Source organism: Amia ocellicauda, chromosome 21 (assembly GCF_036373705.1).
Source record: "Amia ocellicauda isolate fAmiCal2 chromosome 21, fAmiCal2.hap1, whole genome shotgun sequence".
NCBI classification, from domain to species: Eukaryota; Metazoa; Chordata; class Actinopteri; order Amiiformes; family Amiidae; genus Amia; species Amia ocellicauda.
In genome coordinates this window covers 4332113-4358402 of record NC_089870.1, presented here as the reverse complement: position 1 = coordinate 4358402, position 26290 = coordinate 4332113, and the positions used below count along the sequence as shown (strand labels likewise).

At 38.2% G+C, this 26290-nt stretch overlaps 11 non-coding genes across 11 annotated transcripts; all 11 read left to right on the top strand.

Moving 5' to 3' along the window:
- The first annotated feature begins 2693 nt into the window (after window positions 1–2693).
- Window positions 2694–2765, top strand: trnac-gca (transfer RNA cysteine (anticodon GCA)). The gene has a single exon. It is a non-coding gene; the product is annotated as a tRNA-Cys (tRNA).
- A 1955-nt stretch (window positions 2766–4720) lies between these two features.
- trnac-gca (transfer RNA cysteine (anticodon GCA)) lies at window positions 4721–4792 on the top strand. The gene has a single exon. It is a non-coding gene; the product is annotated as a tRNA-Cys (tRNA).
- Window positions 4793–5840: 1048 nt separating this feature from the next.
- Window positions 5841–5912, top strand: trnac-gca (transfer RNA cysteine (anticodon GCA)). The gene has a single exon. It is a non-coding gene; the product is annotated as a tRNA-Cys (tRNA).
- Window positions 5913–6959: 1047 nt separating this feature from the next.
- Window positions 6960–7031, top strand: trnac-gca (transfer RNA cysteine (anticodon GCA)). Its single transcript has one exon. It is a non-coding gene; the product is annotated as a tRNA-Cys (tRNA).
- Window positions 7032–9879: 2848 nt separating this feature from the next.
- Window positions 9880–9951, top strand: trnac-gca (transfer RNA cysteine (anticodon GCA)). Its single transcript has one exon. It is a non-coding gene; the product is annotated as a tRNA-Cys (tRNA).
- A 2848-nt stretch (window positions 9952–12799) lies between these two features.
- Window positions 12800–12871, top strand: trnac-gca (transfer RNA cysteine (anticodon GCA)). Its single transcript has one exon. It is a non-coding gene; the product is annotated as a tRNA-Cys (tRNA).
- A 1955-nt stretch (window positions 12872–14826) lies between these two features.
- trnac-gca (transfer RNA cysteine (anticodon GCA)) lies at window positions 14827–14898 on the top strand. The gene has a single exon. It is a non-coding gene; the product is annotated as a tRNA-Cys (tRNA).
- Window positions 14899–16853: 1955 nt separating this feature from the next.
- Window positions 16854–16925, top strand: trnac-gca (transfer RNA cysteine (anticodon GCA)). The gene has a single exon. It is a non-coding gene; the product is annotated as a tRNA-Cys (tRNA).
- A 1048-nt stretch (window positions 16926–17973) lies between these two features.
- trnac-gca (transfer RNA cysteine (anticodon GCA)) lies at window positions 17974–18045 on the top strand. The gene has a single exon. It is a non-coding gene; the product is annotated as a tRNA-Cys (tRNA).
- A 3769-nt stretch (window positions 18046–21814) lies between these two features.
- Window positions 21815–21886, top strand: trnac-gca (transfer RNA cysteine (anticodon GCA)). Its single transcript has one exon. It is a non-coding gene; the product is annotated as a tRNA-Cys (tRNA).
- A 2862-nt stretch (window positions 21887–24748) lies between these two features.
- trnac-gca (transfer RNA cysteine (anticodon GCA)) lies at window positions 24749–24820 on the top strand. The gene has a single exon. It is a non-coding gene; the product is annotated as a tRNA-Cys (tRNA).
- The last annotated feature ends 1470 nt before the right edge of the window (window positions 24821–26290 follow it).

Sequence of the window (26290 nt, the reverse complement as noted above, 5' to 3'; positions counted from 1 at the left end):
GCTCTATAGCTCAATGCTAGAGTATTTCACTGCAGATCAAGAGGTCACTGGTCCAAAACCAAGTGCCCCTTAAATGAGAAACAGGGTGTTTGTTCAATTTATATCTGCAATCTGCGGGTTGCCTATTATTGTTGATCAAAATTGCACCATAGTGATTCCTTAGATAAAGGAGGGTTTCCAGTTCTGCTTTTGTTATATAATGAGAATGTTTCATTTGCAATTGAACAGAGTGAATATTTCATTCATTCATAATTTTTCTACAGAGCAAGAGGTCTCTGGTTCAAATCCAGGTGCCCCTTACAAGAGAATTAGGGTGTTTGTTCAATGTGTATCTTCAATCTGTTGCTTACCTTTTATTCTTGGTCAAGATTGCACCAAAGTCATTCCTTAGATATGGCATGGTCTCCAGCTCTGCCTTTGTAATTTTATGACAATCTTTATTTTACAATTCAATGCACTATAGCTCAATGGTGGAGTATTTCACAACAGATCAAGTGGTCACTGGTCCAAAACCAGGTGCCCCTTAAAAGAGAAACAGGGTGTTTGTTCAATGTATATCTGCAATCTGCGGGTTCCTTATTATTGTTGATCAAAATTGCACCATAGTGATTCCTTAGATAAAGGAGGGTTTCCAGTTCTGCCTATGTTATATAATGAAAATGTTTCATTTGCAATTGAACAGAGTGAATATCTCACTCATTCATCATTTTTCTGCAGAGCAAGAGGTCTCTGCTTCAAATCCAGGTGCCCTCTACAAGAGAAATTGGGTGTTTGTTCAATGTGTATCTTCAATCTGTTGGTTACCTTTTATTCTTGGTCAAGATTGCACCAAAGTCATTCCTTAGATATGGTATGGTTTATAGCTCAGCCTTTGTTATTGAATGACAATCTTTATTTTACAATTCAATGCACTATAGCTCAATGGTGGAGTATTTCACAACAGATCAAGTGGTCACTGGTCCAAAACCAGGTGCCCCTTAAAAGAGAAACAGGGTGTTTGTTCAATGTATATCTGCAATCTGCGGGTTCCTTATTATTGTTGATCAAAATTGCACAATAGTGATTCCTTAGATAAAGGAGGGTTTCCAGTTCTGCCTATGTTATATAATGAAAATGTTTCATTTGCAATTGAACAGAGTAAATAGCTCATTCATACAGCATTTTACTGCAGAGCAAGAGGTCTATGCTTCAATTCCAGGTGCCACCTATGGAAACATGCTGTAATGAGTAGAATGTGCTTCTTCAAATTGTGAATTGCTTTATCTTCAATGGAAGTGGATGGTTTTTGTGATGTAATTCCATCACGTGTCTTTTGATGTTCGTCTTAATTAGGATATGTTTACGAGCATTGTTAGCTCAATGGTAGAGAATTTAACTGCAGATCAAGAGGTCACTGGTCCAAAACCAAGTGCCCCTTAAATGAGAAACAGGGTGTTTGTTCAATGTATATCTGCAATCTGCGGGTTGCCTATTATTGTTGATCAAAATTGCACCATAGTGATTCCTTAGATAAAGGAGGGTTTCCAGTTCTGCTTTTGTTATATAATGAAAATGTTTCATTTGCAATTGAACAGAGTGAATATCTCATTCATACATCATTTTTCTGCAGAGCAAGAGGTCTCTGGTTCAAATCCAGGTGCCCTCTACAAGAGAAATTGGGTGTTTGTTCAATGTGTATCTTCAATCTGTTGGTTACCTTTTATTCTTGGTCAAGATTGCACCAAAGTCATTCCTTAGATATGGCAGGGTTTCCAGCTCAGCCTTTGTTATTGAATGACAATCTTTATTTTACAATTCAATGCACTATAGCTCAATGGTGGAGTATTTCACAACAGATCAAGTGGTCACTGGTCCAAAACCAGGTGCCCCTTAAAAGAGAAACAGGGTGTTTGTTCAATGTATATCTGCAATCTGCGGGTTCCTTATTATTGTTGATCAAAATTGCACCATAGTGATTCCTTAGATAAAGGAGGGTTTCCAGTTCTGCCTATGTTATATCATGAAAATGTTTCATTTGCAATTGAACAGAGTAAATAGCTCATTCATACAGCATTTTACTGCAGAGCAAGAGGTCTCTGCTTCAATTCCAGGTGCCACCTATGGAAACATGCTGTAATGAGTAGAATGTGCTTCTTCAAATTGTGAATTGCTTTATCTTCAATGGAAGTGGATGGTTTTTGTGATGTAATTCCATCACGTGTCTTTTGATGTTCGTCTTAATTAGGATATGTTTACGAGCATTGTTTAGCTCAATGGTAGAGAATTTAACTGCAGATCAAGAGGTCTCTGCTTCAAATTCAGGTTCACACTAAAAGTGATACAAGATGTTTTTTCCATGTATGTCTTCAATCTGCTGGTTGCAATTTATTTTTGGTCAAGATTGCACCAATGTGATTTCTTAGATGTGGGAGGGTTTCCAGCTCTGCCTTCGTTATCTAATGAGAATGTTTCTATTGCAATCGAACAGAGTGTAGCTCAGTGGTGGCGCGTTTTACTGCAGATCAAGAGGTCTCTGCTTCAAATCCAGGAGCCCCCTACGAAAACATGCTGTTATGAGTAAAATGAGGTTCTTTAAACAGTAAGTTGCCTTTTCGTTTGATGGTAGTGAATGGCGTTCATAATGTAGGTTCCTCAAGCAGGGCTTTTGATATTCATCTTCATTAATACATGTGAGCGTGTGTTCTACAAGTGGAGGGGGTATAGCTCAGTGGTAGAGCATTTGACTGCAGATCAAGAGGTCTCTGGTTCAAATCCAGGTGCCCCCTACAAGAGAATTAGGGTGTTTGTTCAATGTGTATCTTCAATCTGTTGCTTACAATTTATTCTTGGTCAAGATTGCACCAAAGTCATTCCTTAGATATGGCAGGGTCTCCAGCTCTGCCTTTGTAATTTTATGACAATCTTTATTTTACAATTCAATGCACTATAGCTCAATGGTGGAGTATTTCACAACAGATCAAGTGGTCACTGGTCCAAAACCAGGTGCCCCTTAAATGAGAAACAGGGTGTTTGTTCAATGTATATCTGCAATCTGCGGGTTCAATATTATTGTTGATCAAAATTGCACCATAGTGATTCCTTAGATAAAGGAGGGTTTCCAGTTCTGCTTTTGTTATATAATGAGAATGTTTCATTTGCAATTGAACAGAGTGAATATCTCATTCATTCATAATTTTTCTACAGAGCAAGAGGTCTCTGGTTCAAATCCAGGTGCCCCTTACAAGAGAATTAGGGTGTTTGTTCAATGTGTATCTTCAATCTGTTGCTTACCTTTTATTCTTGGTCAAGATTGCACCAAAGTCATTCCTTAGATATGGCATGGTCTCCAGCTCTGCCTTTGTAATTTTATGACAATCTTTATTTTACAATTAAATGCACTATAGCTCAATGGTGGAGTATTTCACAACAGATCAAGTGGTCACTGGTCCAAAACCAGGTGCCCCTTAAAAGAGAAACAGGGTGTTTGTTCAATGTATATCTGCAATCAGCGGGTTCCTTATTATTGTTGATCAAAATTGCACCATAGTGATTCCTTAGATAAAGGAGGGTTTCCAGTTCTGCCTATGTTATATAATGAAAATGTTTCATTTGCAATTGAACAGAGTGAATATCTCACTCATTCATCATTTTTCTGCAGAGCAAGAGGTCTCTGCTTCAAATCCAGGTGCCCTCTACAAGAGAAATTGGGTGTTTGTTCAATGTGTATCTTCAATCTGTTGGTTACCTTTTATTCTTGGTCAAGATTGCACCAAAGTCATTCCTTAGATATGGTATGGTTTCTAGCTCAGCCTTTGTTATTGAATGACAATCTTTATTTTACAATTCAATGCACTATAGCTCAATGGTGGAGTATTTCACAACAGATCAAGTGGTCACTGGTCCAAAACCAGGTGCCCCTTAAAAGAGAAACAGGGTGTTTGTTCAATGTATATCTGCAATCTGCGGGTTCCTTATTATTGTTGATCAAAATTGCACAATAGTGATTCCTTAGATAAAGGAGGGTTTCCAGTTCTGCCTATGTTATATAATGAAAATGTTTCATTTGCAATTGAACAGAGTAAATAGCTCATTCATACAGCATTTTACTGCAGAGCAAGAGGTCTATGCTTCAATTCCAGGTGCCACCTATGGAAACATGCTGTAATGAGTAGAATGTGCTTCTTCAAATTGTGAATTGCTTTATCTTCAATGGAAGTGGATGGTTTTTGTGATGTAATTCCATCACGTGTCTTTTGATGTTCGTCTTAATTAGGATATGTTTACGAGCATTGTTAGCTCAATGGTAGAGAATTTAACTGTAGATCAAGAGGTCTCTGCTTCAAATTCAGGTTCACACTAAAAGTGATACAAGATGTTTTTTCCATGTATGTCTTCAATCTGCTGGTTGCAATTTATTTTTGGTCAAGATTGCACCAATGTGATTTCTTAGATGTGGGAGGGTTTCCAGCTCTGCCTTCGTTATCTAATGAGAATGTTTCTATTGCAATCGAACAGAGTGTAGCTCAGTGGTGGCGCGTTTTACTGCAGATCAAGAGGTCTCTGCTTCAAATCCAGGAGCCCCCTACGAAAACATGCTGTTATGAGTAAAATGAGGTTCTTTAAACAGTAAGTTGCCTTTTCGTTTGATGGTAGTGAATGGCGTTCATAATGTTGATTCCTCACGCAGGGCTTTTGATATTCATATTCATTAATACATGTGAGCTTGTGTTCTACAAGTGGAGGGGGTATAGCTCAGTGGTAGAGCATTTGACTGCAGAACAAGAGGTCTCTGGTTCAAATCCAGTTGCCCCCTACAAAAGAATTAGGGTGTTTGTTCAATGTGTTTCTTCAATCTGTTGCTTACCTTTTATTCTTGGTCAAGATTGCACCAAAGTCATTCCTTAGATATGGCAGGGTCTCCAGCTCTGCCTTTGTTATTTAATGACAATCTTTATTTTACAATTCAATGCACTATAGCTCAATGGTGGAGTATTTCACTGCAGATCAAGTGGTCACTGGTCCAAAACCAGGTGCCCCTTAAAAGAGAAACAGGGTGTTTGTTCAATGTATATCTGCAATCTGCGGGTTCCTTATTATTGTTGATCAAAATTGCACCATAGTGATTCCTTAGATAAAGGAGGGTTTCCAGTTCTGCCTATGTTATATAATGAAAATGTTTCATTTGCAATTGAACAGAGTAAATATCTCATTCATACAGCATTTTACTGCAGAGCAAGAGGTCTATGCTTCAATTCCAGGTGCCACCTATGGAAACATGCTGTAATGAGTAGAATGTGCTTCTTCAAATTGTGAATTGCTTCATCTTCAATGGAAGTGGATGGTTTTTGTGATGTAATTCCATCACGTGTCTTTTGATGTTTGTCTTAATTAGGATATGTTTACGAGCATTGTTTAGCTCAATGATAGAGAATTTAACTGCAGATCAAGAGGTCTCTGCTTCAAATTCAGGTTCACACTAAAAGTGATACAAGATGTTTTTTCCATGTATGTCTTCAATCTGCTGGTTGCAATTTATTTTTGGTCAAGATTGCACCAATGTGATTTCTTAGATGTGGGAGGGTTTCCAGCTCTGCCTTCGTTATCTAATGAGAATGTTTCTATTGCAATCGAACAGAGTGTAGCTCAGTGGTGGCGCGTTTTACAGCAGATCAAGAGGTCTCTGCTTCAAATCCAGGAGCCCCCTACGAAAACATGCTGTTATGAGTAAAATGAGGTTCTTTAAACAGTAAGTTGCCTTTTCGTTTGATGGTAGTGAATGGCGTTCATAATGTTGATTCCTCACGCAGGGCTTTTGATATTCATCTTCATTAATACATGTGAGCTTGTGATCTACAAGTGGAGGGGGTATAGCTCAGTGGTAGAGCATTTGACTGCAGATCAAGAGGTCTCTGGTTCAAATCCAGGTGCCCCCTACAAGAGAATTAGGGTGTTTGTTCAATGTGTTTCTTCAATCTGTTGCTTACCTTTTATTCTTGGTCAAGATTGCACCAAAGTCATTCCTTAGATATGGCAGGGTCTCCAGCTCTGCCTTTGTTATTTAATGACAATCTTTATTTAAAATTCAATGCACTATAGCTCAATGGTGGAGTATTTCACTGCAGATCAAGTGGTCACTGGTCCAAAACCAGGTGCCCCTTAAAAGAGAAACAGGGTGTTTGTTCAATGTATATCTGCAATCTGCGGGTTCCTTATTATTGTTGATCAAAATTGCACCATAGTGATTCCTTAGATAAAGGAGGGTTTCCAGTTCTGCCTATGTTATATAATGAAAATGTTTCATTTGCAATTGAACAGAGTAAATATCTCATTCATACAGCATTTTACTGCAGAGCAAGAGGTCTATGCTTCAATTCCAGGTGCCACCTATGGAAACATGCTGTAATGAGTAGAATGTGCTTCTTCAAATTGTGAATTGCTTCATCTTCAATGGAAGTGGATGGTTTTTGTGATGTAATTCCATCACGTGTCTTTTGATGTTTGTCTTAATTAGGATATGTTTACGAGCATTGTTTAGCTCAATGATAGAGAATTTAACTGCAGATCAAGAGGTCTCTGCTTCAAATTCAGGTTCACACTAAAAGTGATACAAGATGTTTTTTCCATGTATGTCTTCAATCTGCTGGTTGCAATTTATTTTTGGTCAAGATTGCACCAATGTGATTTCTTAGATGTGGGAGGGTTTCCAGCTCTGCCTTCGTTATCTAATGAGAATGTTTCTATTGCAATCGAACAGAGTGTAGCTCAGTGGTGGCGCGTTTTACAGCAGATCAAGAGGTCTCTGCTTCAAATCCAGGAGCCCCCTACGAAAACATGCTGTTATGAGTAAAATGAGGTTCTTTAAACAGTAAGTTGCCTTTTCGTTTGATGGTAGTGAATGGCGTTCATAATGTTGATTCCTCACGCAGGGCTTTTGATATTCATCTTCATTAATACATGTGAGCTTGTGATCTACAAGTGGAGGGGGTATAGCTCAGTGGTAGAGCATTTGACTGCAGATCAAGAGGTCTCTGGTTCAAATCCAGGTGCCCCCTACAAGAGAATTAGGGTGTTTGTTCAATGTGTATCTTCAATCTGTTGCTAACATTTTATTCTTGGTCAAGATTGCACCAAACTCATTCCTTAGATATGGCAGGGTCTCCAGCTCTGCCTTTGTAATTTATTGACAATCTTTATTTTACAATTCAATGCTCTATAGCTCAATGCTAGAGTATTTCACTGCAGATCAAGAGGTCACTGGTCCAAAACCAAGTGCCCCTTAAATGAGAAACAGGGTGTTTGTTCAATTTATATCTGCAATCTGCGGGTTGCCTATTATTGTTGATCAAAATTGCACCATAGTGATTCCTTAGATAAAGGAGGGTTTCCAGTTCTGCTTTTGTTATATAATGAGAATGTTTCATTTGCAATTGAACAGAGTGAATATTTCATTCATTCATAATTTTTCTACAGAGCAAGAGGTCTCTGGTTCAAATCCAGGTGCCCCTTACAAGAGAATTAGGGTGTTTGTTCAATGTGTATCTTCAATCTGTTGCTTACCTTTTATTCTTGGTCAAGATTGCACCAAAGTCATTCCTTAGATATGGCATGGTCTCCAGCTCTGCCTTTGTAATTTTATGACAATCTTTATTTTACAATTCAATGCACTATAGCTCAATGGTGGAGTATTTCACAACAGATCAAGTGGTCACTGGTCCAAAACCAGGTGCCCCTTAAAAGAGAAACAGGGTGTTTGTTCAATGTATATCTGCAATCTGCGGGTTCCTTATTATTGTTGATCAAAATTGCACCATAGTGATTCCTTAGATAAAGGAGGGTTTCCAGTTCTGCCTATGTTATATAATGAAAATGTTTCATTTGCAATTGAACAGAGTGAATATCTCACTCATTCATCATTTTTCTGCAGAGCAAGAGGTCTCTGCTTCAAATCCAGGTGCCCTCTACAAGAGAAATTGGGTGTTTGTTCAATGTGTATCTTCAATCTGTTGGTTACCTTTTATTCTTGGTCAAGATTGCACCAAAGTCATTCCTTAGATATGGTATGGTTTATAGCTCAGCCTTTGTTATTGAATGACAATCTTTATTTTACAATTCAATGCACTATAGCTCAATGGTGGAGTATTTCACAACAGATCAAGTGGTCACTGGTCCAAAACCAGGTGCCCCTTAAAAGAGAAACAGGGTGTTTGTTCAATGTATATCTGCAATCTGCGGGTTCCTTATTATTGTTGATCAAAATTGCACAATAGTGATTCCTTAGATAAAGGAGGGTTTCCAGTTCTGCCTATGTTATATAATGAAAATGTTTCATTTGCAATTGAACAGAGTAAATAGCTCATTCATACAGCATTTTACTGCAGAGCAAGAGGTCTATGCTTCAATTCCAGGTGCCACCTATGGAAACATGCTGTAATGAGTAGAATGTGCTTCTTCAAATTGTGAATTGCTTTATCTTCAATGGAAGTGGATGGTTTTTGTGATGTAATTCCATCACGTGTCTTTTGATGTTCGTCTTAATTAGGATATGTTTACGAGCATTGTTAGCTCAATGGTAGAGAATTTAACTGCAGATCAAGAGGTCACTGGTCCAAAACCAAGTGCCCCTTAAATGAGAAACAGGGTGTTTGTTCAATGTATATCTGCAATCTGCGGGTTGCCTATTATTGTTGATCAAAATTGCACCATAGTGATTCCTTAGATAAAGGAGGGTTTCCAGTTCTGCTTTTGTTATATAATGAAAATGTTTCATTTGCAATTGAACAGAGTGAATATCTCATTCATACATCATTTTTCTGCAGAGCAAGAGGTCTCTGGTTCAAATCCAGGTGCCCTCTACAAGAGAAATTGGGTGTTTGTTCAATGTGTATCTTCAATCTGTTGGTTACCTTTTATTCTTGGTCAAGATTGCACCAAAGTCATTCCTTAGATATGGCAGGGTTTCCAGCTCAGCCTTTGTTATTGAATGACAATCTTTATTTTACAATTCAATGCACTATAGCTCAATGGTGGAGTATTTCACAACAGATCAAGTGGTCACTGGTCCAAAACCAGGTGCCCCTTAAAAGAGAAACAGGGTGTTTGTTCAATGTATATCTGCAATCTGCGGGTTCCTTATTATTGTTGATCAAAATTGCACCATAGTGATTCCTTAGATAAAGGAGGGTTTCCAGTTCTGCCTATGTTATATCATGAAAATGTTTCATTTGCAATTGAACAGAGTAAATAGCTCATTCATACAGCATTTTACTGCAGAGCAAGAGGTCTCTGCTTCAATTCCAGGTGCCACCTATGGAAACATGCTGTAATGAGTAGAATGTGCTTCTTCAAATTGTGAATTGCTTTATCTTCAATGGAAGTGGATGGTTTTTGTGATGTAATTCCATCACGTGTCTTTTGATGTTCGTCTTAATTAGGATATGTTTACGAGCATTGTTTAGCTCAATGGTAGAGAATTTAACTGCAGATCAAGAGGTCTCTGCTTCAAATTCAGGTTCACACTAAAAGTGATACAAGATGTTTTTTCCATGTATGTCTTCAATCTGCTGGTTGCAATTTATTTTTGGTCAAGATTGCACCAATGTGATTTCTTAGATGTGGGAGGGTTTCCAGCTCTGCCTTCGTTATCTAATGAGAATGTTTCTATTGCAATCGAACAGAGTGTAGCTCAGTGGTGGCGCGTTTTACTGCAGATCAAGAGGTCTCTGCTTCAAATCCAGGAGCCCCCTACGAAAACATGCTGTTATGAGTAAAATGAGGTTCTTTAAACAGTAAGTTGCCTTTTCGTTTGATGGTAGTGAATGGCGTTCATAATGTAGGTTCCTCAAGCAGGGCTTTTGATATTCATCTTCATTAATACATGTGAGCGTGTGTTCTACAAGTGGAGGGGGTATAGCTCAGTGGTAGAGCATTTGACTGCAGATCAAGAGGTCTCTGGTTCAAATCCAGGTGCCCCCTACAAGAGAATTAGGGTGTTTGTTCAATGTGTATCTTCAATCTGTTGCTTACAATTTATTCTTGGTCAAGATTGCACCAAAGTCATTCCTTAGATATGGCAGGGTCTCCAGCTCTGCCTTTGTAATTTTATGACAATCTTTATTTTACAATTCAATGCACTATAGCTCAATGGTGGAGTATTTCACAACAGATCAAGTGGTCACTGGTCCAAAACCAGGTGCCCCTTAAATGAGAAACAGGGTGTTTGTTCAATGTATATCTGCAATCTGCGGGTTGAATATTATTGTTGATCAAAATTGCACCATAGTGATTCCTTAGATAAAGGAGGGTTTCCAGTTCTGCTTTTGTTATATAATGAGAATGTTTCATTTGCAATTGAACAGAGTGAATATCTCATTCATTCATAATTTTTCTACAGAGCAAGAGGTCTCTGGTTCAAATCCAGGTGCCCCTTACAAGAGAATTAGGGTGTTTGTTCAATGTGTATCTTCAATCTGTTGCTTACCTTTTATTCTTGGTCAAGATTGCACCAAAGTCATTCCTTAGATATGGCATGGTCTCCAGCTCTGCCTTTGTAATTTTATGACAATCTTTATTTTACAATTAAATGCACTATAGCTCAATGGTGGAGTATTTCACAACAGATCAAGTGGTCACTGGTCCAAAACCAGGTGCCCCTTAAAAGAGAAACAGGGTGTTTGTTCAATGTATATCTGCAATCAGCGGGTTCCTTATTATTGTTGATCAAAATTGCACCATAGTGATTCCTTAGATAAAGGAGGGTTTCCAGTTCTGCCTATGTTATATAATGAAAATGTTTCATTTGCAATTGAACAGAGTGAATATCTCACTCATTCATCATTTTTCTGCAGAGCAAGAGGTCTCTGCTTCAAATCCAGGTGCCCTCTACAAGAGAAATTGGGTGTTTGTTCAATGTGTATCTTCAATCTGTTGCTTACCTTTTATTCTTGGTCAAGATTGCACCAAAGTCATTCCTTAGATATGGCATGGTCTCCAGCTCTGCCTTTGTAATTTTATGACAATCTTTATTTTACAATTAAATGCACTATAGCTCAATGGTGGAGTATTTCACAACAGATCAAGTGGTCACTGGTCCAAAACCAGGTGCCCCTTAAAAGAGAAACAGGGTGTTTGTTCAATGTATATCTGCAATCTGCGGGTTCCTTATTATTGTTGATCAAAATTGCACAATAGTGATTCCTTAGATAAAGGAGGGTTTCCAGTTCTGCCTATGTTATATAATGAAAATGTTTCATTTGCAATTGAACAGAGTAAATAGCTCATTCATACAGCATTTTACTGCAGAGCAAGAGGTCTATGCTTCAATTCCAGGTGCCACCTATGGAAACATGCTGTAATGAGTAGAATGTGCTTCTTCAAATTGTGAATTGCTTTATCTTCAATGGAAGTGGATGGTTTTTGTGATGTAATTCCATCACGTGTCTTTTGATGTTCGTCTTAATTAGGATATGTTTACGAGCATTGTTAGCTCAATGGTAGAGAATTTAACTGCAGATCAAGAGGTCACTGGTCCAAAACCAAGTGCCCCTTAAATGAGAAACAGGGTGTTTGTTCAATGTATATCTGCAATCTGCGGGTTGCCTATTATTGTTGATCAAAATTGCACCATAGTGATTCCTTAGATAAAGGAGGGTTTCCAGTTCTGCTTTTGTTATATAATGAAAATGTTTCATTTGCAATTGAACAGAGTGAATATCTCATTCATACATCATTTTTCTGCAGAGCAAGAGGTCTCTGGTTCAAATCCAGGTGCCCTCTACAAGAGAAATTGGGTGTTTGTTCAATGTGTATCTTCAATCTGTTGGTTACCTTTTATTCTTGGTCAAGATTGCACCAAAGTCATTCCTTAGATATGGCAGGGTTTCCAGCTCAGCCTTTGTTATTGAATGACAATCTTTATTTTACAATTCAATGCACTATAGCTCAATGGTGGAGTATTTCACAACAGATCAAGTGGTCACTGGTCCAAAACCAGGTGCCCCTTAAAAGAGAAACAGGGTGTTTGTTCAATGTATATCTGCAATCTGCGGGTTCCTTATTATTGTTGATCAAAATTGCACCATAGTGATTCCTTAGATAAAGGAGGGTTTCCAGTTCTGCCTATGTTATATCATGAAAATGTTTCATTTGCAATTGAACAGAGTAAATAGCTCATTCATACAGCATTTTACTGCAGAGCAAGAGGTCTCTGCTTCAATTCCAGGTGCCACCTATGGAAACATGCTGTAATGAGTAGAATGTGCTTCTTCAAATTGTGAATTGCTTTATCTTCAATGGAAGTGGATGGTTTTTGTGATGTAATTCCATCACGTGTCTTTTGATGTTCGTCTTAATTAGGATATGTTTACGAGCATTGTTTAGCTCAATGGTAGAGAATTTAACTGCAGATCAAGAGGTCTCTGCTTCAAATTCAGGTTCACACTAAAAGTGATACAAGATGTTTTTTCCATGTATGTCTTCAATCTGCTGGTTGCAATTTATTTTTGGTCAAGATTGCACCAATGTGATTTCTTAGATGTGGGAGGGTTTCCAGCTCTGCCTTCGTTATCTAATGAGAATGTTTCTATTGCAATCGAACAGAGTGTAGCTCAGTGGTGGCGCGTTTTACTGCAGATCAAGAGGTCTCTGCTTCAAATCCAGGAGCCCCCTACGAAAACATGCTGTTATGAGTAAAATGAGGTTCTTTAAACAGTAAGTTGCCTTTTCGTTTGATGGTAGTGAATGGCGTTCATAATGTAGGTTCCTCAAGCAGGGCTTTTGATATTCATCTTCATTAATACATGTGAGCGTGTGTTCTACAAGTGGAGGGGGTATAGCTCAGTGGTAGAGCATTTGACTGCAGATCAAGAGGTCTCTGGTTCAAATCCAGGTGCCCCCTACAAGAGAATTAGGGTGTTTGTTCAATGTGTATCTTCAATCTGTTGCTTACAATTTATTCTTGGTCAAGATTGCACCAAAGTCATTCCTTAGATATGGCAGGGTCTCCAGCTCTGCCTTTGTAATTTTATGACAATCTTTATTTTACAATTCAATGCACTATAGCTCAATGGTGGAGTATTTCACAACAGATCAAGTGGTCACTGGTCCAAAACCAGGTGCCCCTTAAATGAGAAACAGGGTGTTTGTTCAATGTATATCTGCAATCTGCGGGTTGAATATTATTGTTGATCAAAATTGCACCATAGTGATTCCTTAGATAAAGGAGGGTTTCCAGTTCTGCTTTTGTTATATAATGAGAATGTTTCATTTGCAATTGAACAGAGTGAATATCTCATTCATTCATAATTTTTCTACAGAGCAAGAGGTCTCTGGTTCAAATCCAGGTGCCCCTTACAAGAGAATTAGGGTGTTTGTTCAATGTGTATCTTCAATCTGTTGCTTACCTTTTATTCTTGGTCAAGATTGCACCAAAGTCATTCCTTAGATATGGCATGGTCTCCAGCTCTGCCTTTGTAATTTTATGACAATCTTTATTTTACAATTAAATGCACTATAGCTCAATGGTGGAGTATTTCACAACAGATCAAGTGGTCACTGGTCCAAAACCAGGTGCCCCTTAAAAGAGAAACAGGGTGTTTGTTCAATGTATATCTGCAATCAGCGGGTTCCTTATTATTGTTGATCAAAATTGCACCATAGTGATTCCTTAGATAAAGGAGGGTTTCCAGTTCTGCCTATGTTATATAATGAAAATGTTTCATTTGCAATTGAACAGAGTGAATATCTCACTCATTCATCATTTTTCTGCAGAGCAAGAGGTCTCTGCTTCAAATCCAGGTGCCCTCTACAAGAGAAATTGGGTGTTTGTTCAATGTGTATCTTCAATCTGTTGGTTACCTTTTATTCTTGGTCAAGATTGCACCAAAGTCATTCCTTAGATATGGTATGGTTTCTAGCTCAGCCTTTGTTATTGAATGACAATCTTTATTTTACAATTCAATGCACTATAGCTCAATGGTGGAGTATTTCACAACAGATCAAGTGGTCACTGGTCCAAAACCAGGTGCCCCTTAAAAGAGAAACAGGGTGTTTGTTCAATGTATATCTGCAATCTGCGGGTTCCTTATTATTGTTGATCAAAATTGCACAATAGTGATTCCTTAGATAAAGGAGGGTTTCCAGTTCTGCCTATGTTATATAATGAAAATGTTTCATTTGCAATTGAACAGAGTAAATAGCTCATTCATACAGCATTTTACTGCAGAGCAAGAGGTCTATGCTTCAATTCCAGGTGCCACCTATGGAAACATGGTGTAATGAGTAGAATGTGCTTCTTCAAATTGTGAATTGCTTTATCTTCAATGGAAGTGGATGGTTTTTGTGATGTAATTCCATCACGTGTCTTTTGATGTTCGTCTTAATTAGGATATGTTTACGAGCATTGTTAGCTCAATGGTAGAGAATTTAACTGCAGATCAAGAGGTCTCTGCTTCAAATTCAGGTTCACACTAAAAGTGAAACAAGATGTTTTTTCCATGTATGTCTTCAATCTGCTGGTTGCAATTTATTTTTGGTCAAGATTGCACCAATGTGATTTCTTAGATGTGGGAGGGTTTCCAGCTCTGCCTTCGTTATCTAATGAGAATGTTTCTATTGCAATCGAACAGAGTGTAGCTCAGTGGTGGCGCGTTTTACTGCAGATCAAGAGGTCTCTGCTTCAAATCCAGGAGCCCCCTACGAAAACATGCTGTTATGAGTAAAATGAGGTTCTTTAAACAGTAAGTTGCCTTTTCGTTTGATGGTAGTGAATGGCGTTCATAATGTTGATTCCTCACGCAGGGCTTTTGATATTCATATTCATTAATACATGTGAGCTTGTGTTCTACAAGTGGAGGGGGTATAGCTCAGTGGTAGAGCATTTGACTGCAGAACAAGAGGTCTCTGGTTCAAATCCAGTTGCCCCCTACAAAAGAATTAGGGTGTTTGTTCAATGTGTTTCTTCAATCTGTTGCTTACCTTTTATTCTTGGTCAAGATTGCACCAAAGTCATTCCTTAGATATGGCAGGGTCTCCAGCTCTGCCTTTGTAATTTTATGACAATCTTTATTTTACAATTCAATGCACTATAGCTCAATGCTAGAGTATTTCACTGCAGATCAAGAGGTCACTGGTCCAAAACCAAGTGCCCCTTAAATGAGAAACAGGGTGTTTGTTCAATTTATATCTGCAATCTGCGGGTTGCCTATTATTGTTGATCAAAATTGCACCATAGTGATTCCTTAGATAAAGGAGGGTTTCCAGTTCTGCTTTTGTTATATAATGAGAATGTTTCATTTGCAATTGAACAGAGTGAATATCTCATTCATACATCATTTTTCTACAGAGCAAGAGGTCTCTGGTTCAAATCCAGGTGCCCTCTACAAGGAAATTGGGTGTTTGTTCAATGTGTATCTTCAATCTGTTGCTTACATTTTATTCTTGGTCAAGATTGCACCAAAGTCATTCCTTAGATATGGCAGGGTTTCCAGCTCAGCCTTTGTTATTGAATGACAATCTTTATTTTACAATTCAATGCACTATAGCTCAATGCTAGAGTATTTCACTGCAGATCAAGAGGTCACTGGTCCAAAACCAAGTGCCCCTTAAATGAGAAACAGGGTGTTTGTTCAATGTATATCTGCAATCTGCGGGTTGCCTATTATTGTTGATCAAAATTGCACCATAGTGATTCCTTAGATAAAGGAGGGTTTCCAGTTCTGCTTTTGTTATATAATGAAAATGTTTCATTTGCAATTGAACAGAGTGAATATCTCATTCATACATCATTTTTCTGCAGAGCAAGAGGTCTCTGGTTCAAATCCAGGTGCCCTCTACAAGAGAAATTGGGTGTTTGTTCAATGTGTATCTTCAATCTGTTGGTTACCTTTTATTCTTGGTCAAGATTGCACCAAAGTCATTCCTTAGATATGGCAGGGTTTCCAACTCAGCCTTTGTTATTGAATGACAATCTTTATTTTACAATTCAATGCACTATAGCTCAATGGTGGAGTATTTCACAACAGATCAAGTGGTCACTGGTCCAAAACCAGGTGCCCCTTTAAAGAGAAACAGGGTGTTTGTTCAATGTATATCTGCAATCTGCGGGTTCCTTATTATTGTTGATCAAAATTGCACCATAGTGATTCCTTAGATAAAGGAGGGTTTCCAGTTCTGCCTATGTTATATCATGAAAATGTTTCATTTGCAATTGAACAGAGTAAATAGCTCATTCATACAGCATTTTACTGCAGAGCAAGAGGTCTCTGCTTCAATTCCAGGTTCCACCTATGGAAACATGCTGTAATGAGTAGAATGTGCTTCTTCAAATTGTGAATTGCTTTATTTTCAATGGAAGTGGATGGTTTTTGTGATGTAATTCCATCACGTGTCTTTTGATGTTCGTCTTAATTAGGATATGTATACGAGCATTGTTTAGCTCAATGATAGAGAATTTAACTGCAGATCAAGAGGTCTCTGCTTCAAATTCAGGTTCACACTAAAAGTGATACAAGATGTTTTTTCCATGTATGTCTTCAATCTGCTGGTTGCAATTTATTTTTGGTCAAGATTGCACCAATGTGATTTCTTAGATGTGGGAGGGTTTCCAGCTCTGCCTTCGTTATCTAATGAGAATGTTTCTATTGCAATCGAACAGAGTGTAGCTCAGTGGTGGCGCGTTTTACTGCAGATCAAGAGGTCTCTGCTTCAAATCCAGGAGCCCCCTACGAAAACATGCTGTTATGAGTAAAATGAGGTTCTTTAAACAGTAAGTTGCCTTTTCGTTTGATGGTAGTGAATGGCGTTCATAATGTAGGTTCCTCAAGCAGGGCTTTTGATATTCATCTTCATTAATACATGTGAGCGTGTGTTCTACATGTGCAGGGGGTATAGCTCAGTGGTAGAGCATTTGACTGCAGATCAAGAGGTCTCTGGTTCAAATCCAGGTGCCCTCTACAAGAGAAATTGGGTGTTTGTTCAATGTGTATCTTCAATCTGTTGGTTACCTTTTATTCTTGGTCAAGATTGCACCAAAGTCATTCCTTAGATATGGCAGGGTTTCCAGCTCAGCCTTTGTAATTTTATGACAATCTTTATTTTACAATTCAATGCACTTTAGCTCAATGGTGGAGTATTTCACAACAGATCAAGTGGTCACTGGTCCAAAACCAGGTGCCCCTTAAAAGAGAAACAGGGTGTTTGTTCAATGTATATCTGCAATCTGCGGGTTCCTTATTATTGTTGATCAAAATTGCACCATAGTGATTCCTTAGATAAAGGAGGGTTTCCAGTTCTGCCTATGTTATATAATGAAAATGTTTCATTTGCAATTGAACAGAGTAAATAGCTCATTCATACAGCATTTTACTGCAGAGCTAGAGGTCTATGCTTCAATTCCAGGTGCCACCTATGGAAACATGCTGTAATGAGTAGAATGTGCTTCTTCAAATTGTGAATTGCTTCATCTTCAATGGAAGTGGATGGTTTTTGTGATGTAATTCCATCACGTGTCTTTTGATGTTCGTCTTAATTAGGATATGTTTACGAGTATTGTTTAGCTCAATGATAGAGAATTTAACTGCTGATCAAGAGGTCTCAGCTTCAAATTCAGGTTCACACTAAAAGTGATACAAGATGTTTTTTCCATGTATGTCTTCAATCTGCTGGTTGCAATTTATTTTTGGTCAAGATTGCACCAATGTGATTTCTTAGATGTGGGAGGGTTTCCAGCTCTGCCTTCGTTATCTAATGAGAATGTTTCTATTGCAATCGAACAGAGTGTAGCTCAGTGGTGGCGCGTTTTACTGCAGATCAAGAGGTCTCTGCTTCAAATCCAGGAGCCCCCTACGAAAACATGCTGTTATGAGTAAAATGAGGTTCTTTAAACAGTAAGTTGCCTTTTCGTTTGATGGTAGTGAATGGCGTTCATAATGTTGATTCCTCACGCAGGGCTTTTGATATTCATCTTCATTAATACATGTGAGCTTGTGTTCTACAAGTGGAGGGGGTATAGCTCAGTGGTAGAGCATTTGACTGCAGATCAAGAGGTCTCTGGTTCAAATCCAGTTGCCCCCTACAAAAGAATTAGGGTGTTTGTTCAATGTGTTTCTTCAATCTGTTGCTTACCTTTTATTCTTGGTCAAGATTGCACCAAAGTCATTCCTTAGATATGGCAGGGGCTCCAGCTCTGCCTTTGTAATTTTATGACAATCTTTATTTTACAATTCAATGCACTATAGCTCAATGCTAGAGTATTTCACTGCAGATCAAGAGGTCACTGGTCCAAAACCAAGTGCCCCTTAAATGAGAAACAGGGTGTTTGTTCAATTTATATCTGCAATCTGCGGGTTGCCTATTATTGTTGATCAAAATTGCACCATAGTGATTCCTTAGATAAAGGAGGGTTTCCAGTTCTGCTTTTGTTATATAATGAGAATGTTTCATTTGCAATTGAACAGAGTGAATATCTCATTCATACTTCATTTTTCTACAGAGCAAGAGGTCTCTGGTTCAAATCCAGGTGCCCTCTACAAGGAAATTGGGTGTTTGTTCAATGTGTATCTTCAATCTGTTGCTTACATTTTATTCTTGGTCAAGATTGCACCAAAGTCATTCCTTAGATATGGCAGGGTTTCCAGCTCAGCCTTTGTTATTGAATGACAATCTTTATATTACAATTAAATGCACTATAGCTCAATGGTGGAGTATTTCACAACAGATCAAGTGGTCACTGGTCCAAAACCAGGTGCCCCTTAAAAGAGAAACAGGGTGTTTGTTCAATGTATATCTGCAATCTGCGGGTTGCCTATTATTGTTGATCAAAATTGCACCATAGTGATTCCTTAGATAAAGGAGGGTTTCCAGTTCTGCTTTTGTTATATAATGAGAATGTTTCATTTGCAATTGAACAGAGTGACTATCTCATTCATACATCATTTTTCTGCAGAGCAAGAGGTCTCTGGTTCTAATCCAGGTGCCCTCTACAAGAGAAATTGGGTGTTTGTTCAATGTGTATCTTCAATCTGTTGGTTACCTTTTATTCTTGGTCAAGATTGCACCAAAGTCATTCCTTAGATATGGCAGGGTTTCCAGCTCAGCCTTTGTTATTGAATGACAATCTTTATTTTACAATTCAATGCACTTTAGCTCAATGGTGGAGTATTTCACAACAGATCAAGTGGTCACTGGTCCAAAACCAGGTGCCCCTTAAAAGAGAAACAGGGTGTTTGTTCAATGTATATCTGCAATCTGCGGGTTGCCTATTATTGTTGATCAAAATTGCACCATAGTGATTCCTTAGATAAAGGAGGGTTTCCAGTTCTGCTTTTGTTTTATAATGAGAATGTTTCATTTGCAATTGAACAGAGTGAATATCTCATTCATACATCATTTTTCTACAGAGCAAGAGGTCTCTGGTTCAAATCCAGGTGCCCTCTACAAGGAAATTGGGTGTTTGTTCAATGTGTATCTTCAATCTGTTGCTTACATTTTATTCTTGGTCAAGATTGCACCAAAGTCATTCCTTAGATATGGCAGGGTTTCCAGCTCAGCCTTTGTTATTGAATGACAATCTTTATATTACAATTAAATGCACTATAGCTCAATGGTGGAGTATTTCACAACAGATCAAGTGGTCACTGGTCCAAAACCAGGTGCCCCTTAAAAGAGAAACAGGGTGTTTGTTCAATGTATATCTGCAATCTGCGGGTTGCCTATTATTGTTGATCAAAATTGCACCATAGTGATTCCTTAGATAAAGGAGGGTTTCCAGTTCTGCTTTTGTTATATAATGAGAATGTTTCATTTGCAATTGAACAGAGTGACTATCTCATTCATACATCATTTTTCTGCAGAGCAAGAGGTCTCTGGTTCTAATCCAGGTGCCCTCTACAAGAGAAATTGGTTGTTTGTTCAATGTGTATCTTCAATCTGTTGGTTACCTTTTATTCTTGGTCAAGATTGCACCAAAGTCATTCCTTAGATATGGCAGGGTTTCCAGCTCAGCCTTTGTTATTGAATGACAATCTTTATTTTACAATTCAATGCACTTTAGCTCAATGGTGGAGTATTTCACAACAGATCAAGTGGTCACTGGTCCAAAACCAGGTGCCCCTTAAAAGAGAAACAGGGTGTTTGTTCAATGTATATCTGCAATCTGCGGGTTGCCTATTATTGTTGATCAAAATTGCACCATAGTGATTCCTTAGATAAAGGAGGGTTTCCAGTTCTGCTTTTGTTTTATAATGAGAATGTTTCATTTGCAATTGAACAGAGTGAATATCTCATTCATACATCATTTTTCTACAGAGCAAGAGGTCTCTGGTTCAAATCCAGGTGCCCTCTACAAGGAAATTGGGTGTTTGTTCAATGTGTATCTTCAATCTGTTGCTTACATTTTATTCTTGGTCAAGATTGCACCAAAGTCATTCCTTAGATATGGCAGGGTTTCCAGCTCAGCCTTTGTTATTGAATGACAATCTTTATATTACAATTAAATGCACTATAGCTCAATGGTGGAGTATTTCACAACAGATCAAGTGGTCACTGGTCCAAAACCAGGTGCCCCTTAAAAGAGAAACAGGGTGTTTGTTCAATGTATATCTGCAATATGCGGGTTGCCTATTATTATTGATCAAAACTGCACCATAGTGATTCCTTAGATAAAGGAGGGTTTCCAGTTCTGCTTTTGTTATATAATGAGAATGTTTCATTTGCAATTGAACAGAGTGACTATCTCATTCATACATCATTTTTCTGCAGAGCAAGAGGTCTCTGGTTCTAATCCAGGTACCCTCTACAAGAGAAATTGGGTGTTTGTTCAATGTGTATCTTCAATCTGTTGGTTACCTTTTATTCTTGGTCAAGATTGCACCAAAGTCATTCCTTAGATATGGCAGGGTTTCCAGCTCAGCCTTTGTAATTTTATGACAATCTTTATTTTACAATTCAATGCACTTTAGCTCAATGGTGGAGTATTTCACAACAGATCAAGTGGTCACTGGTCCAAAACCAGGTGCCCCTTAAAAGAGAAACAGGGTGTTTGTTCAATGTATATCTGCAATCTGCGGGTTCCTTATTATTGTTGATCAAAATTGCACCATAGTGATTCCTTAGATAAAGGAGGGTTTCCAGTTCTGCCTATGTTATATAATGAAAATGTTTCATTTGCAATTGAACAGAGTAAATAGCTCATTCATACAGCATTTTACTGCAGAGCAAGAGGTCTATGCTTCAATTCCAGGTGCCACCTATGGAAACATGCTGTAATGAGTAGAATGTGCTTCTTCAAATTGTGAATTGCTTCATCTTCAATGGAAGTGGATGGTTTTTGTGATGTAATTCCATCACGTGTCTTTTGATGTTCATCTTAATTAGGATATGTTTACGAGCATTGTTTAGCTCAATGATAGAGAATTTAACTGCAGATCAAGAGGTCTCTGCTTCAAATTCAGGTTCACACTAAAAGTGATACAAGATGTTTTTTCCATGTATGTCTTCAATCTGCTGGTTGCAATTTATTTTTGGTCAAGATTGCACCAATGTGATTTCTTAGATGTGGGAGGGTTTCCAGCTCTGCCTTCGTTATCTAATGAGAATGTTTCTATTGCAATCGAACAGAGTGTAGCTCAGTGGTGGCGCGTTTTACAGCAGATCAAGAGGTCTCTGCTTCAAATCCAGGAGCCCCCTACGAAAACATGCTGTTATGAGTAAAATGAGGTTCTTTAAACAGTAAGTTGCCTTTTCGTTTGATGGTAGTGAATGGCGTTCATAATGTTGATTCCTCACGCAGGGCTTTTGATATTCATCTTCATTAATACATGTGAGCTTGTGTTCTACAAGTGGAGGGGGTATAGCTCAGTGGTAGAGCATTTGACTGCAGATCAAGAGGTCTCTGGTTCAAATCCAGTTGCCCCCTACAAAAGAATTAGGGTGTTTGTTCAATGTGTTTCTTCAATCTGTTGCTTACCTTTTATTCTTGTTCAAGATTGCACCAAAGTCATTCCTTAGATATGGCAGGGTCTCCAGCTCTGCCTTTGTAATTTTATGACAATCTTTATTTTACAATTCAATGCACTATAGCTCAATGCTAGAGTATTTCACTGCAGATCAAGAGGTCACTGGTCCAAAACCAAGTGCCCCTTAAATGAGAAACAGGGTGTTTGTTCAATTTATATCTGCAATCTGCGGGTTGCCTATTATTGTTGATCAAAATTGCACCATAGTGATTCCTTAGATAAAGGAGGGTTTCCAGTTCTGCTTTTGTTATATAATGAGAATGTTTCATTTGCAATTGAACAGAGTGAATATCTCATTCATACATCATTTTTCTACAGAGCAAGAGGTCTCTGGTTCTAATCCAGGTGCCCTCTACAAGGAAATTGGGTGTTTGTTCAATGTGTATCTTCAATCTGTTGCTTACATTTTATTCTTGGTCAAGATTGCACCAAAGTCATTCCTTAGATATGGCAGGGTTTCCAGCTCAGCCTTTGTTATTGAATGACAATCTTTATATTACAATTAAGTGCACTATAGCTCAATGGTGGAGTATTTCACAACAGATCAAGTGGTCACTGGTCCAAAACCAGGTGCCCCTTAAAAGAGAAACAGGGTGTTTGTTCAATGTATATCTGCAATCTGCGGGTTGCCTATTATTGTTGATCAAAATTGCACCATAGTGATTCCTTAGATAAAGGAGGGTTTCCAGTTCTGCTTTTGTTATATAATGAGAATGTTTCATTTGCAATTGAACAGAGTGAATATCTCATTCATACATCATTTTTCTGCAGAGCAAGAGGTCTCTGGTTCAAATCCAGGTGCCCTCTACAAGAGAAATTGGGTGTTTGTTCAATGTGTATCTTCAATCTGTTGGTTACCTTTTATTCTTGGTCAAGATTGCACCAAAGTCATTCCTTAGATATGGCAGGGTTTCCAGCTCAGCCTTTGTTATTGAATGACAATCTTTATATTACAATTAAGTGCACTATAGCTCAATGGTGGAGTATTTCACAACAGATCAAGTGGTCACTGGTCCAAAACCAGGTGCCCCTTAAAAGAGAAACAGGGTGTTTGTTCAATGTATATCTGCAATCTGCGGGTTGCCTATTATTGTTGATCAAAATTGCACCATAGTGATTCCTTAGATAAAGGAGGGTTTCCAGTTCTGCTTTTGTCATATAATGAGAATGTTTCATTTGCAATTGAACAGAGTGAATATCTCATTCATACATCATTTTTCTGCAGAGCAAGAGGTCTCTGGTTCAAATCCAGGTGCCCTCTACAAGGAAATTGGGTGTTTGTTCAATGTGTATCTTCAATCTGTTGCTTACATTTTATTCTTGGTCAAGATTGCACCAAAGTCATTCCTTAGATATGGCAGGGTTTCCAGCTCAGCCTTTGTTATTGAATGACAATCTTTATATTACAATTAAATGCACTATAGCTCAATGGTGGAGTATTTCACAACAGATCAAGTGGTCACTGGTCCAAAACCAGGTGCCCCTTAAAAGAGAAACAGGGTGTTTGTTCAATGTATATCTGCAATATGCGGGTTGCCTATTATTATTGATCAAAATTGCACCATAGTGATTCCTTAGATAAAGGAGGGTTTCCAGTTCTGCTTTTGTTATATAATGAGAATGTTTCATTTGCAATTGAACAGAGTGACTATCTCATTCATACATCATTTTTCTGCAGAGCAAGAGGTCTCTGGTTCTAATCCAGGTACCCTCTACAAGAGAAATTGGGTGTTTGTTCAATGTGTATCTTCAATCTGTTGGTTACCTTTTATTCTTGGTCAAGATTGCACCAAAGTCATTCCTTAGATATGGCAGGGTTTCCAGCTCAGCCTTTGTAATTTTATGACAATCTTTATTTTACAATTCAATGCACTTTAGCTCAATGGTGGAGTATTTCACAACAGATCAAGTGGTCACTGGTCCAAAACCAGGTGCCCCTTAAAAGAGAAACAGGGTGTTTGTTCAATGTATATCTGCAATCTGCGGGTTCCTTATTATTGTTGATCAAAATTGCACCATAGTGATTCCTTAGATAAAGGAGGGTTTCCAGTTCTGCCTATGTTATATAATGAAAATGTTTCATTTGCAATTGAATAGAGTAAATAGCTCATTCATACAGCATTTTACTGCAGAGCAAGAGGTCTATGCTTCAATTCCAGGTGCCACCTATGGAAACATGCTGTAATGAGTAGAATGTGCTTCTTCAAATTGTGAATTGCTTCATCTTCAATGGAAGTGGATGGTTTTTGTGATGTAATTCCATCACGTGTCTTTTGATGTTCATCTTAATTAGGATATGTTTACGAGCATTGTTTAGCTCAATGATAGAGAATTTAACTGCAGATCAAGAGGTCTCTGCTTCAAATTCAGGTTCACACTAAAAGTGATACAAGATGTTTTTTCCATGTATGTCTTCAATCTGCTGGTTGCAATTTATTTTTGGTCAAGATTGCACCAATGTGATTTCTTAGATGTGGGAGGGTTTCCAGCTCTGCCTTCGTTATCTAATGAGAATGTTTCTATTGCAATCGAACAGAGTGTAGCTCAGTGGTGGCGCGTTTTACAGCAGATCAAGAGGTCTCTGCTTCAAATCCAGGAGCCCCCTACGAAAACATGCTGTTATGAGTAAAATGAGGTTCTTTAAACAGTAAGTTGCCTTTTCGTTTGATGGTAGTGAATGGCGTTCATAATGTTGATTCCTCACGCAGGGCTTTTGATATTCATCTTCATTAATACATGTGAGCTTGTGTTCTACAAGTGGAGGGGGTATAGCTCAGTGGTAGAGCATTTGACTGCAGATCAAGAGGTCTCTGGTTCAAATCCAGTTGCCCCCTACAAAAGAATTAGGGTGTTTGTTCAATGTGTTTCTTCAATCTGTTGCTTACCTTTTATTCTTGTTCAAGATTGCACCAAAGTCATTCCTTAGATATGGCAGGGTCTCCAGCTCTGCCTTTGTAATTTTATGACAATCTTTATTTTACAATTCAATGCACTATAGCTCAATGCTAGAGTATTTCACTGCAGATCAAGAGGTCACTGGTCCAAAACCAAGTGCCCCTTAAATGAGAAACAGGGTGTTTGTTCAATTTATATCTGCAATCTGCGGGTTGCCTATTATTGTTGATCAAAATTGCACCATAGTGATTCCTTAGATAAAGGAGGGTTTCCAGTTCTGCTTTTGTTATATAATGAGAATGTTTCATTTGCAATTGAACAGAGTGAATATCTCATTCATACATCATTTTTCTACAGAGCAAGAGGTCTCTGGTTCAAATCCAGGTGCCCTCTACAAGGAAATTGGGTGTTTGTTCAATGTGTATCTTCAATCTGTTGCTTACATTTTATTCTTGGTCAAGATTGCACCAAAGTCATTCCTTAGATATGGCAGGGTTTCCAGCTCAGCCTTTGTTATTGAATGACAATCTTTATATTACAATTAAGTGCACTATAGCTCAATGGTGGAGTATTTCACAACAGATCAAGTGGTCACTGGTCCAAAACCAGGTGCCCCTTAAAAGAGAAACAGGGTGTTTGTTCAATGTATATCTGCAATCTGCGGGTTGCCTATTATTGTTGATCAAAATTGCACCATAGTGATTCCTTAGATAAAGGAGGGTTTCCAGTTCTGCTTTTGTTATATAATGAGAATGTTTCATTTGCAATTGAACAGAGTGAATATCTCATTCATACATCATTTTTCTGCAGAGCAAGAGGTCTCTGGTTCAAATCCAGGTGCCCTCTACAAGAGAAATTGGGTGTTTGTTCAATGTGTATCTTCAATCTGTTGGTTACCTTTTATTCTTGGTCAAGATTGCACCAAAGTCATTCCTTAGATATGGCAGGGTTTCCAGCTCAGCCTTTGTTATTGAATGACAATCTTTATATTACAATTAAGTGCACTATAGCTCAATGGTGGAGTATTTCACAACAGATCAAGTGGTCACTGGTCCAAAACCAGGTGCCCCTTAAAAGAGAAACAGGGTGTTTGTTCAATGTATATCTGCAATCTGCGGGTTGCCTATTATTGTTGATCAAAATTGCACCATAGTGATTCCTTAGATAAAGGAGGGTTTCCAGTTCTGCTTTTGTTTTATAATGAGAATGTTTCATTTGCAATTGAACAGAGTGAATATCTCATTCATACATCATTTTTCTACAGAGCAAGAGGTCTCTGGTTCAAATCCAGGTGCCCTCTACAAGGAAATTGGGTGTTTGTTCAATGTGTATCTTCAATCTGTTGCTTACATTTTATTCTTGGTCAAGATTGCACCAAAGTCATTCCTTAGATATGGCAGGGTTTCCAG